Below are 18,543 nucleotides of genomic sequence, written 5' to 3'. Positions count from 1 at the left end.
TCAGCCACTTTTGGGCCAAATTCAAAATATCATACATTTAAGTTTAGTCAGCAAAGATTTAACAAGTAATAGCAATTGCCTTCAAGGTTATGTCCTTCATAATATCTCTTATAACATTATCATTAGTATTATAGATACATGTGATTCAATTGTCTTAGGAGGGGAAAGGGTGAGGGAGGATAGGGTACGGTTAGTCCAACTCCACAGTGAAAATATTTGTGTAGTGTACCTAATGTGTCTGTCATACAGTCAAATTTACCATGGTTTACCCGTTGCCCGAGTGTTAACCATTGGTCATGTTGCGTTTCTTCAATAGTCAGTCCTCTTTGTGAGCATTCCATCGCATTAGCATATATTCATGTTGGTCCAGTTTGCCTACGCTCAGGTAGTGATACCTTTCCAAAAGGAGTAGGTTATCAACTTGTTTTTTCCAAGTCATGAGGTTTGGGGTGTCTGTGGTCTTCCACTTTTGCGGTATCAGTGATTTGGCACTATTAAGCATGATATACAGGAGATTTTGTTTTATATCATCTTTGAAATTTGGTAGGCCATGAAACAGCAGTATTCCTGGGTCTCTAGTTATGTGTGAGTCCAACGTTTTATTTATATGGTCTGTAACTTCGTTCCAGAATGTCTCTAGTTTCGCACACCCCCACCACACATGCAGCATGTCAGCTGGCTCTCCACACCCTCTCCAGCATCTACCATTAGCTTGTTTATAAAATTTTTGTAGTCTTACCGGAGTAAGGTACCACCTAGACATAAATTTAAAGTTAGTTTCCTGGATTTTGGCCGAAACCGAGGCTTTTTTGTGATTGCGGAATATCCGCATCCACTCCTCTAATGGGATATCTACCTCTAATTCTCTGACCCACTTGTGGCAATATGAAGGTAGTTGTTCTCCCCCTGTGTTCAGGAGCATCTTGTATAGTCTAGATATGAGGTGGCGTGGGGGTAGTGCAGATGTACATATGGTTTCAAAGTGTGTAAGCTGTCTTTTCATTTGGGTTTGTAATTTATGAGAATTTACGTAATGGGAGATTTGCGCATGAGTGTACCAGGAGATTGGGTGATCTCCCACTTTTTCTACAAAGTCTGTCAATGTCAGCACCCTGCCCTCTTTCATTACTGTATTAAGGGTTTGGTCTCTCAGATGTGTTAGACTACCCGTGGCTGACTTGGGTTTAATTGTGAAGGTGAATTCGGGGTTCCCTAACAGTGGGGTCAGTGGTCCTGGTCTTGTTGTTATGTGTGTGCTGGTATTTATCAGCGCATCCCAGTTCTGGAACACTTCTTCTAGCAATGGGTAACTATTTATAGCCATGGGTCTCTGTTTAGTGTGTAACCAAGCCTGACCTCCCACATTGTCAACCTGCAATATATATCTGTCCAGTTCAATCCATTGTTTAGATACTGAATTATGGCTCCACTCCACTACTCTCTGTAATAATACTGCCGTCCTGTAGGAGCTTATATTTGGCAAACCCAAGCCTCCCCTCTCTCTGGGTAGATATAGAGTTTTCCTAGGTACTCTAGGTTTAATACCTCCCCATATAAATTGTTCAATGTTGCCCTGTAATTGGTTTAAATAATCTTTTGGCAAGGGGATAGGAAGGGCCTGTAGGACGTATAGAATACGTGGAAGTACGTTCATTTTTACAGTGTGAATCCTGCCCAACCAAGATAATGATTTACCTTTCCATCTAGAAAGGTCACTTGTGATTTCCTTTAGTAGGGGTATGTAGTTTTTTTGGGAACAGGTCTCCAAACTGCTGTGTAATGTGTATACCCAGGTATTTAATTTGAGTGTGTTGTATTTTAAGGGGGCAATGGCGTTTGATATCTTCTATAACTGATTTAGGGGCATTTATATTGATCAACTCAGACTTAGATAAATTTAAATGGAAGTTTGATACCCTTCCATACTCCCTGAATGTATTTAGAAGAGGAGGCAGAGATTTATCTATTTTAGTCAATGTCAATAGAATGTCATCGGCATACATTGCCAATTTGTATTCTCTGTCTTTTGTTTGTATACCGCTTATTTCTTTTTGTGACTTGATCTTGCACGCCAGTACCTCAATGGATACCGCGAACAGCAGTGGCGATAAGGGACACCCCTGTCTGGTCCCGTTTCTAATGTTAAAGGGTTCAGAGCAGGACCGAGTTGGTCCCTGACTCTCGCTATTGGCTTAGCATAAAGGGAAAATATACTGTCTACAAAATCTTTGCCTACATTCATGCCTCGCAGGGTGGACTCGAGGAAGTCCCAGTCCACCCTGTCGAAGGCTTTTTCAGCGTCCGTGGATATCATAACCAAATCTTGCCCAGTATTGCGTGCCAAGTCCATCAACTGTAACACCTTGATGGTGTTGTCTCTGGCTTCCCTTTCTGGTATAAACCCCACTTGGTCGTTTGATATCAGGTGCACCAGTAGGGGGCTCAACCTGTTTGCTAGGACTTTGGCATAAATCTTTATGTCCGAGTTCAAAAGGGAGATTGGCCGAAAATTTTCTGGGATATCGGGAGATTTGCCTGGCTTAGGTATCATAGTGATGTGGGCCTCCAGCATAGATGCCGAGAAACCGCCCGAGTGCCTGATAGAATTAAAGAGTTTTAATAATTTAGGGGCGAGTATGTGGATACATTTTTTGTAGTATTTTACACCAAATCCATCTGGGCCTGGACTTTTTCCACTTGGAAGGGTTCCAATTGCGTCCTGTATTTCTTTAATATTAAATGGGAGGTCTAGTTTTTCTGCTTGACTCTTATCTAATTTAGGTAATGTAATTCCTTTGAGGTATTCATCTATAATTAATTTTTTATTGGCTGTGGGGCCCTGCTGACTCAGTTGTTGTGTTTAAATTGTAGAGTGTTGCAAAGTAGGAACGGAAAGCTTCAGCTATCGATGTGCTATCGTGTTTTATCTGGTTATCTTTACTTTTCATATGGTGTATATGTGTTTTTAATTGTTTACGTTTTAGGGTCCTGGCCAGAAGTTTCCCTGCTTTGTCGCCTTGATCGTAATATTTTTGACGCAGTTTAAGTGCCCTTTTCTGTTGCTCTTGTTGTAAATATATGTTGAACTCTGCTCTAGTCTGCCCCAAACGGCCTTTGAGTTCTTCATTTTTGGGGTCCTTTTTGTGCTCTTGTTCTAATTGTTTGAGGTTCTGTAGTATTGTATCGTGTTTGTTTCTGTGCTGTTTGAGTAAGTTAGCCTTAAACTTCAGAAACACCCCCCTGAGAACACACTTGTGCGCCTCCCATATAGTGGACCATGACACATCAGGAGTGTCGTTGATTTGGAAATACTCCAAGAGGGATTTTTCTACTTCTGGTTGTACTAGGGGATGATCTAACAGATTGTCATCCAGCCTCCATATATAAGGTGTGACCGGAGATTCCGGCCATTCTATCTGGCACCTAACTGGCGCATGATCCGACCATGTGATGGGGTGAATAGAGGAATGTCTAACCAGAGTGAGGCCTATGGTGTCAGTAAAGATATAATCAAGTCTCGAATAGCTCCTATGTGGGCTGGAAAAGAATGTAAAGTCCCTGACCGAGGGGTGAAACGTGCGCCACACATCGTGGAGAGCCAATGTTCCTATTTGGTTGTTTATGTGTTTAATGTCTTTTTTTGAGATGCACGTCTTACCCCCTGATGTGTCCATCTCTGGATTGAGTGGTATGTTGAAATCACCGCCCATAAACGTGACCCCCTTTGTGCAATCTAATATTTTCCCAGAGAGAGTACGCATGAATGCTGCCTGTGCTCTGTTTGGGAAATATACATTAATGATCGTGATTGGGCGCCCATATAATAGGCCAGTCAGAATAAGCATTCTCCCCTCTGTGTCTTTTTCTATATTTATGACTTGTAGTGGGATATTTTGTCTGACTAATATGCCCACTCCATTTTTCTTTGCTGGTCCAGAGGAGAAGTATGCGGTGGGAAATGTGTTATTGTGCCACTTCGGTTCTGCCCCTTTTTTGAAGTGTGTCTCCTGTATGAGTACAATGTCCCCTTTAAGTCTGTTTAAGTCGTGTGATATTATGGATCTTTTCTGGGGGATGTTAAATCCCTTTACATTAACCGAGATGATATTAATATCGTGTTTTTTTAAGGGCCTGGTCATCGTTATTATGCGTGTAGCGTCTTTTGTACGTCTATACCTCTAGATTCAATAATTTGACGACCCTTTTGGTCTCTATGACTGAGGTACAGGTGTTGTGAGTAATCTAATATTTCTGTGGAGCTGAACAGCGGGTTGGTAAAAGGGTTGGAGGGGAGAAATATTTACGTACGTCAACTGTAAGAACAATATATAAAATCAACAATTCAAAAGCCGCTATTTTCCTATCTAATCACTGTACAAATACACAAGTATCCTGTTACTGACCGTGAGGGTGGAGGGCCCTCTTCCCCCTAGCATCTATCGAGAGATATCCTTGCATTATCGAACTCTGAATCAATACCTATTCTATTTGTGTGGAGTGTGCTATATTTATGATAGGTTATAGGTATTGAAGGAGACTGAGCTGTATGGTTAAGCTGGGGTGCTGTGTTCCCTGAGTTGCAGCACGCGCTTTCTTACTTGTACCTGACAGAGGGAGAGAGTAAAGAATGAAAAAGAGGGGTGTATTGTAGCCTCAAATTTATAAAGAGCTCTTGTCACCTCTGAATGCTATTATGTGTCTTAGAAAGTGTATTCACTAAGTGTGTGTCAACCGCTCCCACAACTAGTGTTTTAGAAGCTTCCATCCAACCTGGTGCTTAACATAAACATTTGGAACATAAACTCTTATATAACTTTAATAAAGACAAGCAATAATAACATAGAATCAAACAAGTTTTATGGGTTATATACTCATCTGTCCTGTAGTTGCCGTGTGATATATAGTCCTTTTCAGGTATAATAGCCGTATTGACCACTCTGCAAAGTAAAATTAAGTGAGAGGCAGAGAGAGCAACAAGGCCAAAAAGATAACCCTTATAGTTCTGCATTTTGGAGTTCCATATCTGCGGGGGCAGATGTTTTCAAACAGTCCCTGGAGTTCTGCATGTCCGGCCTTCTGCTCCTTTGTAGTCTCGGGGGGTCTGTGGGTGGAGGGATCTTTATCTGTAGTTCTTCGCAAAAAGATGAAACGTCCTCCATTGTTCGGAGAGTAGCCGATCTCTCTCCCTTTGTAGCTGTGATACTCACTGGAAAGCCCCATCTATAAGGGATCTTCTGGGCTCTCAGCACCGCCGTCACAAATTGCAAGTCCCTTCGCTTTTGTAATGTGACCGGACTTAGGTCAGTGAATATTTGTATACTGATTCCAGCGTGCATAATTTGGTTCTTCTGGCGTGAGTGTCTGAGGATCTCCTCTTTTTCTGCGTAGTTTAGAAATTTTACAATTATATCCCTTGGCGGGGCTTTAGCTGGGGGCTTAGCTCTCAGAGCTCTGTGGGCTCGTTCTAGAGTGACATCTGGTGCTGTGTTTGCGCCTTTCACTGTCCTGAAGAGGTCTTGTAGGTAGCCTGGGATAGCAGGAGGATGAATACTTTCCGGGACGCCTCTTATTCTTAGGTTATTGCGGCGGCCCCTGTTATCAAGGTCCTCCACCTTCTCCATGAGGTTATGAATAGTTTCACTTTGGTCGTATGTGAGCTGGGACAGGTGTTGAATGTCCTGGGTCGCTAAGTTGTGACCTTCTTCTAGTGTCGATAATTTTCGCTCCACTTTTTTAACATCTTTTTTCATTTCATGGAACATTTCCCTCATGTCTGACATAGCAGATTTAATATCATCCTTCGTAGCCAAATGTTGCAGGTCTGCTTTAGTAATTTCACATGAGAGACTTTCTGTTGGTGTGACCGTGTCTTGTACCCCTCCGCGAGCCATCTCTGCAATGTCTGGTGCCTGGCCTGGGGTGTTCTCTAAAGGCTTTAGATATTGGCTTATCTTCTTAGCTTTTGCAGGAGTATCCGCCTTAAGTTGTTTTTTTGCTGGCATAACCAGTAGTATAGTGCCAAATGCAATAATTAAAGTTTATGACTGTTGTCTGTGTTTCCTTAGACAGTAGAGTATATCAATCAGAGTTGGTTTATTTTACCCCCAGTGTGATGGGTTTCTTTAGCTTTATTTTGGGTGGATTGACGGCCCTCAAATAAGAACTGGTGTCTTCTTATTGTTGGGGATATAGAAGATCAGGCCCCACTGTGTGCAAAGATGTAGTAGTTATGTCTATAGGTAGAGTGTGTATGTTATATTACACATCTCCACGTGGTTTGTGTGGTATCAGATAGTCCTGCTGCCCTTGCGTGTGTGTACACACTTGCCGGTGTTTCCAAAACCCCTGCTCGTCTAAAACTCGTTGTACCCCACTGACCTTTGTCTGGTGCTATTTTCGAGCAGGTCTCCCTCTTGTAGGCTAACTCTCCTCTCTGCCGTTTTCTGGGGTGCCGAGTGCCCTATCTGTGTACCGCTGCTCCTTAGAAGGATTACGTGATCAGAATGGCGTCGCGGTTATAGCCCACTGCAAGACCTGCTTCCTTGTGGGGCTGCTATTACCTCGGAGCGTATGCGGGACCCGCCGACTTTATCAGCAGGTGTGTGCTGCTTCTCCCTTACATCCGTGGGTCTGTTTTACTTGCGCTCCGCTGGTGTGACTTTTTTGTCGGAGGCCCGCCGCCTCTCTGCTGTATCAGGCCTCAGAATCCCCCTGTACTTTTTTACGTTCTCCGCAGCTGTTTTATCATTTGTTCCCAGCTGAGTGCTTGCAGGGTGTCTTCTTTCAACTAGTCTCCTTTATTCTAATTTAGGATCCTATTATTAAGTTAGTTATGGCATTATTAGGGAAAGAGGGCCCAGGAGCTTATCTATCTTGCGGCCATTACTCAGTGCGGCCAAGCTCCGCCCCCACAAATCTATGCTTTTTAACTCCTGCAAAGGGGGTTGCACAGCTGGGTTGAGTCACTAGCGCTGCTGATTGGGTCAGTGGCAGTGTCTTCTCAGGACCAGCAGTTCTCTGCAGCTCCTGAGTGGTACTTTAACACATTTTTTGGGGTTAAACACATAGATTTGCACAGTTGATAGTGATTAAAATGACATGGTCCTAACAATTGAGAGCATGTCATATTTGTACAATAAGAGCCCTTTAACTATTTGTTAAACCCCTTTGCATGGGATAAGCACATAGATATATGCATGCAATAGTGCAATAATAAAACACAATAGAGCATTTTCCTTTTGTTTGTTTTTTGTCTGATTTAGCCAACCTCTGACCATCTTCAGCCTGTAAATCTGTGGGTAGCAATCACATAAGGAACACTGACAGATGAGCCTGAGTATATAAGCCCCTCCCCCGAACTGCTAAACACACCTTAATGATGGGGTTTGGGCATATTATGGAACTTATGTTCACAATGTCAATAATCTAGGTGCAAGCACTATGAAACGCACTCTAGTGATGGCTATAAAAACTCGGTCATAAAGGCGCAATCTTGTCTCTAAGGCAGATACAATGTTGCAAGGCAGCAGTTTTAAGATTTATGGTTTCAGGTATGTTAAAATCCAATATAAAAACATATTATAAGTCCTTTCAATAGAAACTTGTAGTCGCCATCTTGTTTTCAGATCACTCCAAAATGGAAACAGTTCTTTACAAAACAATAGAAACAAATATTGTCAAAAACAATTTGTCAAAAGTTGGGATCCTAAAGTGACTTATTGGGATCCTAAAGAGACTTTCCCTGCAGATTCCATTAGCTGTTCACGCATATACATTACATATTTATAAGAACCTCTGCATATGTAAATGTGTGTCCTGTTCCTTGTATGCAGTCTATACAATAGTGATGTATAGAGCTTTAATGAATTAATACCACAAGGCTGATTTATCTATGTCTGGTGGACATGATCTGCTGTAGCATACGCTGTTGGCATTTAACATTGCACAAGCAGTTCTGGTGAACTGCTTGTGCAATGCCGCCCCCTGCAGATTCGTGGCCAATCGGCCGCTAGCAGGGGGTTTAAATCAACCCGATCGTATGCGATCGGGCAGATTGATGACCGCAGCCTCAGAGGCAATGGATGAGTTAAGGAGCAGTGGTCTTAAAACCGCTGCTTCTTAACTCTTGTTTCCGGCGAGCCTGAAGGTTTTGCACAGAAACAGGAGTATTTGGCCCCATTTGGGCCATGATAAATCGGCCTCCATGTTTGTTAATAGACCTCTACCAAGTCTCCTGTGGCTATTTCAGAGAGTTTTACACATTCGTAAGATAATAGACTGTTTGCTAATAGTCGTGAAATAGTTGTCTAAATGTCTTTTCGAGAACTTATCAATTGTCTAGAGGTGTCCAATTTGGAAAAGCAAAACTGGTGTTGAAAAATTACTTGAAAATAGATTAAGATTCCCGAGAAATTTTCAGCCCCATAGGAGAAATAGGGCTTTTTAGCGAGGATCTGAAAATATGTTTGCGAGTGTGGGAAAGAGATAAAAAAAAGCTATTGTGATTGCATTGAATAGAAAACAAGCAATCTGCTTAAAGGGAAGTCTTAAAGGGACTAGGGATGGGCGAATGTTTCACAACATTCGAAAAACGGCACAAATTTTAACACATTCGTTCTTGCGAATCGAATTTCGAATGTTTACATAACATTCTAACATTCGATTTTCGAATGTTCGGTTTCGAATTTTACGATTACATTCGAAAATATTATTTTTGAAAAATTCGAACTTAGATTGTAATAGTATTTCTAATGCTTTTTCTTTAAATGTAATATTCGAATTATGCAATACGTGTGTTCGAATTCGAAAAATTCAAATTTAGATTATAATAGTATTTCTAATGCGTTTTCTTTAAATATAATATTCGAATTATGCAATATTCTATATGGAAACATTCAAAATGATATATTTGTATCTATTATGTATCAATTTACTAGATTCCCGCCCTACCACATGAACTATTGAACTTCTGATTAGTATTTGTTAAATAGAATGTTAAATTCGAAATTTCGAATGTGGACATTCGATATAATTATAAACATTCGAATTCGAAAGTGACATTCGAAAACTGTAAATAACATTCGATTTTCGAATTTTTAAGAATATTCGTTCTTATCGACATTCGGATTTAGAATTCGAATTTCGGTAATAACATTTGTTCTACATTCAAAATTCGAAAATTTACACATTCGCCCATCCCTAAAAGGGACACAAAACACAATTTATTTTTCTTTCATGATTCAGATAGAACATACAATTTTAAACAACTTTCCAATTTACTTCTATTATCAAATTTTCTTAGTTTTCTTGTTATCCTTTGTTGAAAAGCGTGTGCATGTGACTGCAGCAGTATATGGCAGCAGTTTTGCAACAATGTTATACATTAGCGAGAGCACTAGATGGCAGCACAGTTTCCTGTCATGTAGAGTTCCTGATATGTGCACGCTACCTACCTATGTATCTCTTCAGCAAAGAATAACATGAGAACAAAGCAAATTAGATAAAAGAAGTCAATTGGAATCTTTTTTTTTAAATTGTATTCTGTATCTGAATAATGAAAGAAAAATATTGGGTTTTATGCCCCTTTAAAAACCGCAGCTGAAAGATTATAATATGTCTCAAACAAATATAATATAATGTACTGAAGGAGGGCTGAATGCGTTCATTTGGGTTACTTGTTTAGAATTGATGCTATGTAAATAGATACACTCCATCTCTGCTACTGATTTTAATTAAACATCATCGGAAATTAAGAATGCATTTGTTCTATTATTAAATTTAAATTATTCTTTGAAACCAATTTAATAAAATATGAAATATTACTCAATATCTTAGACAATGGGGGGGCATATTTATATGATTTAAAAGCATGAATTTGTCTGGAAACCACTGTCAGCAAAATACATGTTATGCTGCTACCCTCGATTACTCAACAATGTATAACATTGTTAAAAACATTCTTGCAAACAATGCTGACATATAGTGCTCAGAAAACATGTAAACGCTGTGAGCCTAACTAGGTATGCTCTTCAATATAGGATACAAACAAAAAAAAAGGAATTTTGATCATTAAAGTAAATAGGAAAGTATTTTCTAAAATTGCATGCTCTGCCTGAATCATAAAAGTTAGATTTTTATATTCATGTCCCTTTAAGCGCTACTATAGTATACTGTATTATGTATTTACATTGTTAAACTCTCACATAATCTGTCATTGTCTACCGTTAGCAGATCATTGTATCAACTTTTTTGATAAATGAAATATAATATATCCAGGATGTTATATCTCATCTGTTTCCAACAAATTGTCTTGTTACATACTCTTTTAAAGGGACATTCCAGGCAAAATTAGATTGTGCATAGGTATATTTTAGTCTTGAATAGAAGCATTTTTGCTATATTTGTATTAGCAAATATGCATCTAGTAAATGCTATAGCTATTTTAAAAATTGTATTTAAGTATGCTCTGTGCACCAGCCTTTTTAACTCAGCAGTTGTTCAGAGAGCCTAAGGTGCTTGTATCATCTGGTAGTGTCTCAATGTACATTATTGCTGACATGATACAAGCCCCACTGGCTCTCTGAGCAACTGCATATTTAAAATACTGGTGCACTGAGAATATCAAGCTATGCGCTACTTGCACGGGCAGACCTGGACTGACCATCAAGCGAACCGGCAAATGCCCAGTGGGTCAGTTGCCTTAGCCTCTCCCACCTTTTCTGCACAAACCAACTATGGCTGTGGTCTTAATTTGCCCCCAAGTATATTATTTGTGTAGTGAGCCAGGCACACAGCAGTGCGACTGTGGCTGTACATACACATGGAACCTCTTGCCCCTAAAAGTGTAGTGAGTGAGCTAGGCACACAGCGGTACATGTGGGACCTACAGATGTCAGGAACTTCAGGAAGCGGCTCTTTTCTAGTAAAGCTGCAGCCGTAGGCCAGATGGGACATTGCATGTGCTGTGGCCCACAGGGCAAGCTAACACAGCCTCCAAGTATTCATTGTGGGAATGAAAGAGCATGTAACAGTCAAAGTGGAGACAGTTTGTAAGTGTATTTGAAAAGAGTTGTTTCCATATCCTTGGCAGGGTCACCATGTGAGGGAGTCAGGGAGGTGAAGAGTTTGAGTACTGCTGCTGAGCAGGTGGGGGTTATGACAGCCCATACTGCTTCAGTGACAGACTAAGAGACAGGGTGTCAGGGAGAAAGGAGACCATGCACACTGGCATTGTGACTGCATCCTTTGGGGTAGATTTATCAACTGTTGGGCGGACATGATCCGTTGTGGTGGACCATGTCCACTCAACATCGATAAATGACGACAGCATACGCTGTCAGCATTTATCATTGCACAAGCATTTCTAGTGAAATGCTTGTGCAATGCCACCCCCTGCACATTCAGGGCCAATCAGCCGCTAGCAGGGGAGATTGCTGTCCGCCACCTCAAGTTGTGAATGAAGTGATTTAATTGAGAGTACTTGAGCCATGATGTGAAAGCTTCATTCAGTATATCTGATAAGCTGTGCCGCGGCTTTAGTTTTTTGTTGTTCTAGAAGGGTGGTAATGAGTACAGAATCGGGAAGTCCCAAGTGCAAAATATGTGTTTATAGAAAGGTGATTTATGGCATATGGGGGGTCTAAGGTTTTTAGGGATCAAGCAAATAGACTCATGTTTGGGGGATCTGAGAATTTGGGAATCTAAGGAGACCCAAACTTTTGTGTCTCTTTTATTATGCCAATCCAGTATGTGTCTGAGAACTATAGAGTGATAACATGTTTCTAGTTTTGGAACGCCCAGGGCTCCTCTGAGAAGAGGGCAGTACACGGTGGCTGCATTCAGTGTGAGTGGTATGGTCTGAAAGATATAGAGTATTCTTGGGAGAATTGTTATCTTTATTGCTTGCATTCTGCCCCACCATGATACCGGTTTATCCTGCCAAGTGTGCAAGGTGGGTTGTGTGGAGTTTAGTAGTGTTTTGTAGTTAGCATCAAATAGTTGTGTAGTTTGGGGGTTAGCAGTACTCCTAGATATTTTAAATGAGAGTTTTGTGGTTTATAGTGGTATACAATCTTGATAGTGTTGAAGTCTTTTTGGGTCAGTGATACGTTAAGGATTTCTGATTTTTGTTTATTGATTAAGAAATGTGATAGTTTACCAAATGTGTCAAATTCTGCTAGGAGTGCTGGTAAGGATTGGAGGGGGGATGTCAGTGTAAGTAGGACATCATCCGCAAACATTGATACTTTATAATTATTTGGACCTATAGTTATCCCTTTTATTTCTGGGTTTATTCTTATGTTTGGTGCTATGGCTTCTATTGTTAGCACAAAAAGGATAGGGGATAGTGGGCATCCCTGTTGTGTTCCGTTTGATATTGGGAAGCTCTGAGATAGTGCTCCATTGACTCTTACTTTGGCTGTTGGTCTAGAATAGAGTTGGAAGATTATTTTAATTATTTTGTCACCAAAACTGAAATGGTGTAATGTTCTTTGTAGGAAGGACCAATCATGTCTGTCAAAGGATTTTTCTGCATCAGTGGAGACCAGGACATTGGGGATTTTATTTGCTGTGACATACTCCATCAGGTGTAGAGCTCTGATGGTGTTGTCTCTGGTCTCCCTGAGCGGAACAAAGCCTGCCTGGTCTACACGTATATAAGATGGTAGAACAGAGTTAATTCTTCTAGCCAATACTTTTGCGTAGATTTTGATATCCCCATTCAGTAGCAATATCGGGCGGTAACTACTAGGGTCAGTTGGGGGTCTCCCTTCTTTGGGGATAACGGTTATATGTGCTTCTAATAACTGAGGTGAGAAGTGGCCTGGAACATCTAGAGAGTTAAATAGATTTACCAGATGTGGTGCTAGAATTTGTTGAAATTATTTATAATAGGTGTTGGTTAAACCATCTGGGCCTGGGCTTTTTTGTGAAGGGAAGCTTTTGATTGCTTCTATAACTTCTTGTGTTGTAATAGGGTTTTCTAATGATTTGGCTAAGGGGTCTGGTATTGTTGGTAGGTGTGCGTCTTCCAAATATTAATCAATGTGTGGGTCGTTTTGTGCGTGGTCACTGGGGGGGGATATTGTAGAAGGCGTGATAGTAAGTGCTGAAAGTGTTTGCAATCTCTTTGCAGTCAAAGGTCTCTTTATTTGTGAGGGTAACCATTTGATGTATATAATTTATATATATATCCTTTTCTTAAGGGCTTTAGCGAGTAGGGAGCCTGCTCTATTTCCTTCTGTGAAGTATAACTTTTTGAGGTAGTATGCTTTCCTATGTAGCTCCCTATTTAAGAGATTGTTTAGATCTTGTCTTGCTTTGTGAAGTTTAAGTTCACTGAGTTAGATGGGTCTAGCATATGAGCGTGTTCTGCATCTCGTAATAGGTTTAGTAGGTAAAGGTATTCGATGTTGTATGCTTTTTGTTTGAGATATTCTCCTCTAATAACCACTTTGTGTGCCTCCCAGATTCCTGGAGAAAATTGTGGGGATTGGTTCTGTTGGAAGTATTCTGTTAGGGTTTTGGTTATTTTTTCTAAAATTTGGGGCTGGAATAAGAGAGTGTTATCTAATCTCTAACTAAAATCTGTAGTTGGTCTTTCAGGCCATTCAAGATTTAATGATATGGAAGAGTGGTCAGACCAAGGGGTTAGCTCTATATCTGAATCACGTGCTAGCACTAGTCCTGATCTATACAAATATAGTCTAGCTTGGAGTATGTTTTGCAGGGGTTGAAAAAGTAAGAATATGTTTTCTGAGTCAGGTATTGAATTCTCCAGACATCTAAAAGGGTGGATGATCTAAGGCATTGCGTGATTGTTTTGAGGGTTTTCTGTGTCTGTGAGCTTTTGGCTTGCGAGCAGTCTAATACGGGGTTAAGGGCAATATTAAAATCCCCCGCTAGGATAGTGGTACCTTTAGCTACTTTAATAATTTCCAAGTCAGGCGTTAAAGAAACGCACTTGTCCTTTGTTTTGAGCATATACCGGTATATTTGCTAGGGTAATTGGTTCTGTTAATAAGTTCCCTACTAGAATAGGTATGGGCCCTTCTGGGTCAGAGTGTGTGGTGAGGTCATGAAAGGGTATATGACTTATGGAATAAATATGCCCTCCCTGTTTCTTTATTTATTTATATGTGAATTGAAGTAGCCAGTGGGGTAGTGTTTAGATGAGAATTTGGGTTCTGAGTCTCATCTAAAGTGGTTTCCTGTATAAAGATAATTTCACTTTTTGTGTTTATAGAACCAATTGAGGGCTATTGATCTTTTTGTTGGGGAGTTTTAAGCCTTGGCATTTTGTTTTAGGATTTTTAGTTTGCGTAAGGTTCATTTTTTTGGGCTGGGAGAACAATCACTTACTTCTAGCTAGTGTTGTTAGAGCTTGGGGTAAAAGGGTCTGAGATAAAGGTATATGTCGGTATCGCATATGAAGATATCTTTGTTTCTTGTTACAATCTAACCTGCGGGTAAAACAAGTTAAGTAGGTAAATACAAAGCCGTCCACCTATTCCAATACATAATGTAACACTGTTTGTTGCATGGTGTTGTTGTGTGCATAAAAGAACCTGCTGTCCACTACAATCTAAATTGATAAAGAGCTGATCAAATGGGCATTTTGAATTACAGTTTCAACAGAAATAACAATAAGAATAACAAACAATTGCATATATCCATACACAATTGCTAAAATGAGGGGGGTACATCCTGGTTCGCAGCAGATTGCAACTATAGAGTATCTGCTACTTCCTTTTAACACATAAACAAACAATACTAAAGATAGAGTTGAGGATCCCAGTCAAAAACAATTCTAATTTTTCTAGTTATCTTTTTCTAGTTGGGACAACTATATTTTGAGAGACAATTAGTCTTTTAATTTGAACATACTTACTTCAGCAGGTGGTCCAGTGGTAGTTTTTCCCTTAGTAAGAAGTCTAATTGTAGAAGCGGTAATGAAAATTACCTACAAAAAGTAACCTGTTTTTCTTGAAGAATGCAGATTTTCAAGTAGAGCTAGAGTCAGTAGCCTGAGGGCTGGTTGTGGGTTTAGCCCTTTTCCTGTTTACTTTGCTCCAGTTGTTCCTTTGAGATATGGGGGCTTATTTATCAAGCTCCTATGGAGCTTGACGCCCCGTGTTTACAGAAACAGAAGTTATGAATCAGCGGTCTAAAGATCGCTGCTCCATAACTTGTCCGACTGCTCTGATGCGGCAAACAGATATCAACCCGATCAAATACGATCATTTTGATTGACACCCCCTACTAGCAGATGCGAATCTGCAGGGGGCGGCATTGCACCAGCAGTTCACCAACGTATCGATGTGCAGCGGATATGATCCGCTATATCGGATCATGTCCGCTCGCATCATAATAAATAGGCCCCTTAGGGTCATTTGATGGGTGATGATTTCTTGAAGATGCAGGTTGATCCAGGGAGGGTAAAGTTGGTTGTGGGATGTTGAGTTGCTTGCAAAAATTGTCCAAGTCACCAGGTGTCCTGTAGATGGCAACTTGTGATCCTTGCATTACTTTGATGCAGAATGGAAAGCCCCATCTATATGGGATTTTTAGGTCTTGCAGGTATGTAGTTAAGTATTAGCTTCTCTTCTTCTATTAGTGTGATAGTGCTCAGATCAGCGTTAATTTGTATGTTGTCACTTTCGTATGTAATTTTGGCGCTTTTTTCTGGATGTTTCCATTATCCTTTTCTTATCTGCAAATATTTGGAACTTCAAAATAATGTCCCTAAGAGGTTTATCCTCTGGGGGGGCTTTGGCCTCAGAGCTCTGTGTGTTCTTTCCCACGGGCATGTTGGGAGGTCCTTGGCTTGTAATAAAAATTGAAATAATCCTTGGAGGTATTGGAGGAGTTGATTTGGTGCGATTTTTTTCCAGATACTCCACGTATCCTGGCATTGTTTCTTTGCTCCCTGTTATGAAGGTCATCCAGCTGGAGTTGCATCTGTTGTATTAGTGAGTCTCGTGTTTCCATGGTTCAGTTTTGCATATCAGCGTCGCTATTGATTTGGTCTATGTCTTCTTCAAGGTGTGCGCCGAGGCCATCTTTAATCATTTTCCGTACGTGTGTAAGGAAAGAGGCGAAGGTAGGTTATCTATGTCTGCTCTTGTAAGTGGTTCACATTCTTGAGGAGTAAATGTGATAAGTTCTGTTTCTAAGGACATTGTACCTTGCTCTTGTGAGGTTAGTGGGTCTGTGTCTGGTGATTCCAGTACTTTGAAGAAGTTGTTTAATTTTGTTGTTGTGTATGTGTGGCCAATTTGTCCTGCCTAGGGGTTCTTCTGGAAGACATTGTGTTTAGTAAGGCAGAGAACATTTAGATTTCACTACAAAAGTATTAGTGCAGGTGTACAGTTTGTGTACAGAGGTATTTTTGTTGTGTGGTAACCCTTAAGAGTTATTGCAGTTTGATGATCATGCACTACACATTAAAATGATTTCTGTATTTAAGGCTGTTTATCAACTGTGTGCAGTGTCTACAACTTGCACTTTTGGTGTGGGAATACAGGTCAAGCGCCTTTGTTAGTTAGTTTATATTGAGTGCTTAGGGGGTGAGCAGTGTGATGTCCGTTTTTAGGAGTAGGCATGCTTGATTTGTCTTGTTAGTCCTGTTCATCTGCTTATGCAACATAACAGCTAATTGGCCTGTTTAGTAATCTCTGGTGTTAGTGCACTCACTGTGCTTACCTCTGTAGCACTTGCCTGCTCCTTCACAGCTGCAATTATCTGTTGCTTTATTTAAAGGGATGGTCAAGTCCAAAAAACTTTCATGATTTCAAATAGGGCATGTAATTTTATAACAGCTTTACAATTTACTTTTATCACCAGTTATGCTTAGTTCTCTTGGTATTCTTAGTTGAAATCTAAACCTGGAGGTTCATATGCTAATTTTCTTAGACCTTGAAGGCCGCCTCTAATCTAAATGCATTTTGACAGTTTTTAACCACTAGAGGGCGTTAGTTCATGTGTTTCATATAGATAACATTGAGCTCATGCACATGAATTTACTGAGGAGTGAGCACTGATTGGCTAAAATGCAAGTCTGTCAAAAGAACTGAAATAAGGGGGCAGTCTGCAGAGGCTTAGATACAAGGTAATCACAGAGGTAAAAAGTGTATTATTATAACTGTTGGTTATGCAAAACTGGGGAATGGATAATTAAGGGATTATCTATCTTTTAAAACAACAAAATTCTGGTGTTGACTGTCCCTTTAAGTGCAGAAGATCGCCTGGGGCCTTTTATTTTCCTCCTTAGCATGGCCTGGTGATCACTTCTCACATGAAGAAGTGAGGTCTCTGCAGTCTGGATCTTTTGAAGAGCGTGATGGCGATGCTGTTGAAAGGCTGTGACATGGAGGCTAACTCTTTTGAAGCGATCGTTTGCGGTTTTACCACAACTTGGGCCGTGTCACATGATCAGGACATTCTGGTGCAGTAATCCTTTCAGCTTACATGATTTATTTCTGGAATCCATGTAAGTATTGGGGCAATAGTCACCTCCTCTTCATCCCTGAATGTTTTGATGCCTTTAGCGTCATGTTTTGCTCCTGATGGCAGCAGAGGTGTGAATGGGATCTGCCTTGGAAGTGCAGTTAGACTTGGGGCGTTATCTTTTAGCAGCCATGATGGGCGATGCCCCCCCCTCCATCTGTTTTTATTTTTATACTAAGACCTGGTGCAGCTGATATCTTTATTCCTTTGAAACTCAAACATGGGGACAATACAATATCCTTTTATTATAATCATAATTATTTTTATGTCAGGCACATTGGTGGTGCAGTATTTATTTGGTATGGAAATTGTAAGAGAGTTTTGTGCTTAATCTAAATAGTGAACAACGTTATTTTGCATATATGTGTCAGAGATTACTGTTTTGCAATAAATCTGCATATAAAAGAAACATTTTAAAAGAATTTAAACTATTAATTGTAATAACAAATTTTACATTTGGTTTGCAGTCCACATATAGATAACTTGAAAAGTCTCTTAAAGGGACACTGTAACCAAATGTTTTCTTTGGTGATTCAGATAGAGCATGACATTTTAAGCAACTTTCTAATTTACTCCTATTATCAAATTTTCTTCATTCTCTTGGTATCTTTATTTGAAATGCAAGAAAGTACGTTTAGATGCCGGCCCATTTTGGTGATCAACCTGGGTTGTTCATGCTGATTGGTGGATAAACTCATCCACCAATAAAAAAGTGCTGTCCAGAGTTCTGAATAAAAAAAAAAGCTTAGATGTCTTCTTTTAAAATAAAGATAGCAAGAGAACGAAGAAAAATTGATAATAGGAATAAATTAGAAAGTGGCTTAAAACTGGATGCTCTATCTGAATCATGAAAGAAACAATTTGGGTTCAGTGTCCCTTTAAGGGTTCTTGTCCATACTTCCACTGCTGTTGCCAATTAGGGACAGATATACAATAAATAAGCTCCTGCGTATATCAAGCAATCACTGTGCTGCATGTAGGCAGGTCAGGTTTCTGAATTCTATATAATGTACTGCAGCGTCCCTGTGAAATTTA

This window comes from Bombina bombina, chromosome 9 (genome assembly GCF_027579735.1).
Source record: "Bombina bombina isolate aBomBom1 chromosome 9, aBomBom1.pri, whole genome shotgun sequence".
Taxonomy (NCBI): domain Eukaryota; kingdom Metazoa; phylum Chordata; class Amphibia; order Anura; family Bombinatoridae; genus Bombina; species Bombina bombina.
This window is presented reverse-complemented; position numbering follows the sequence as displayed.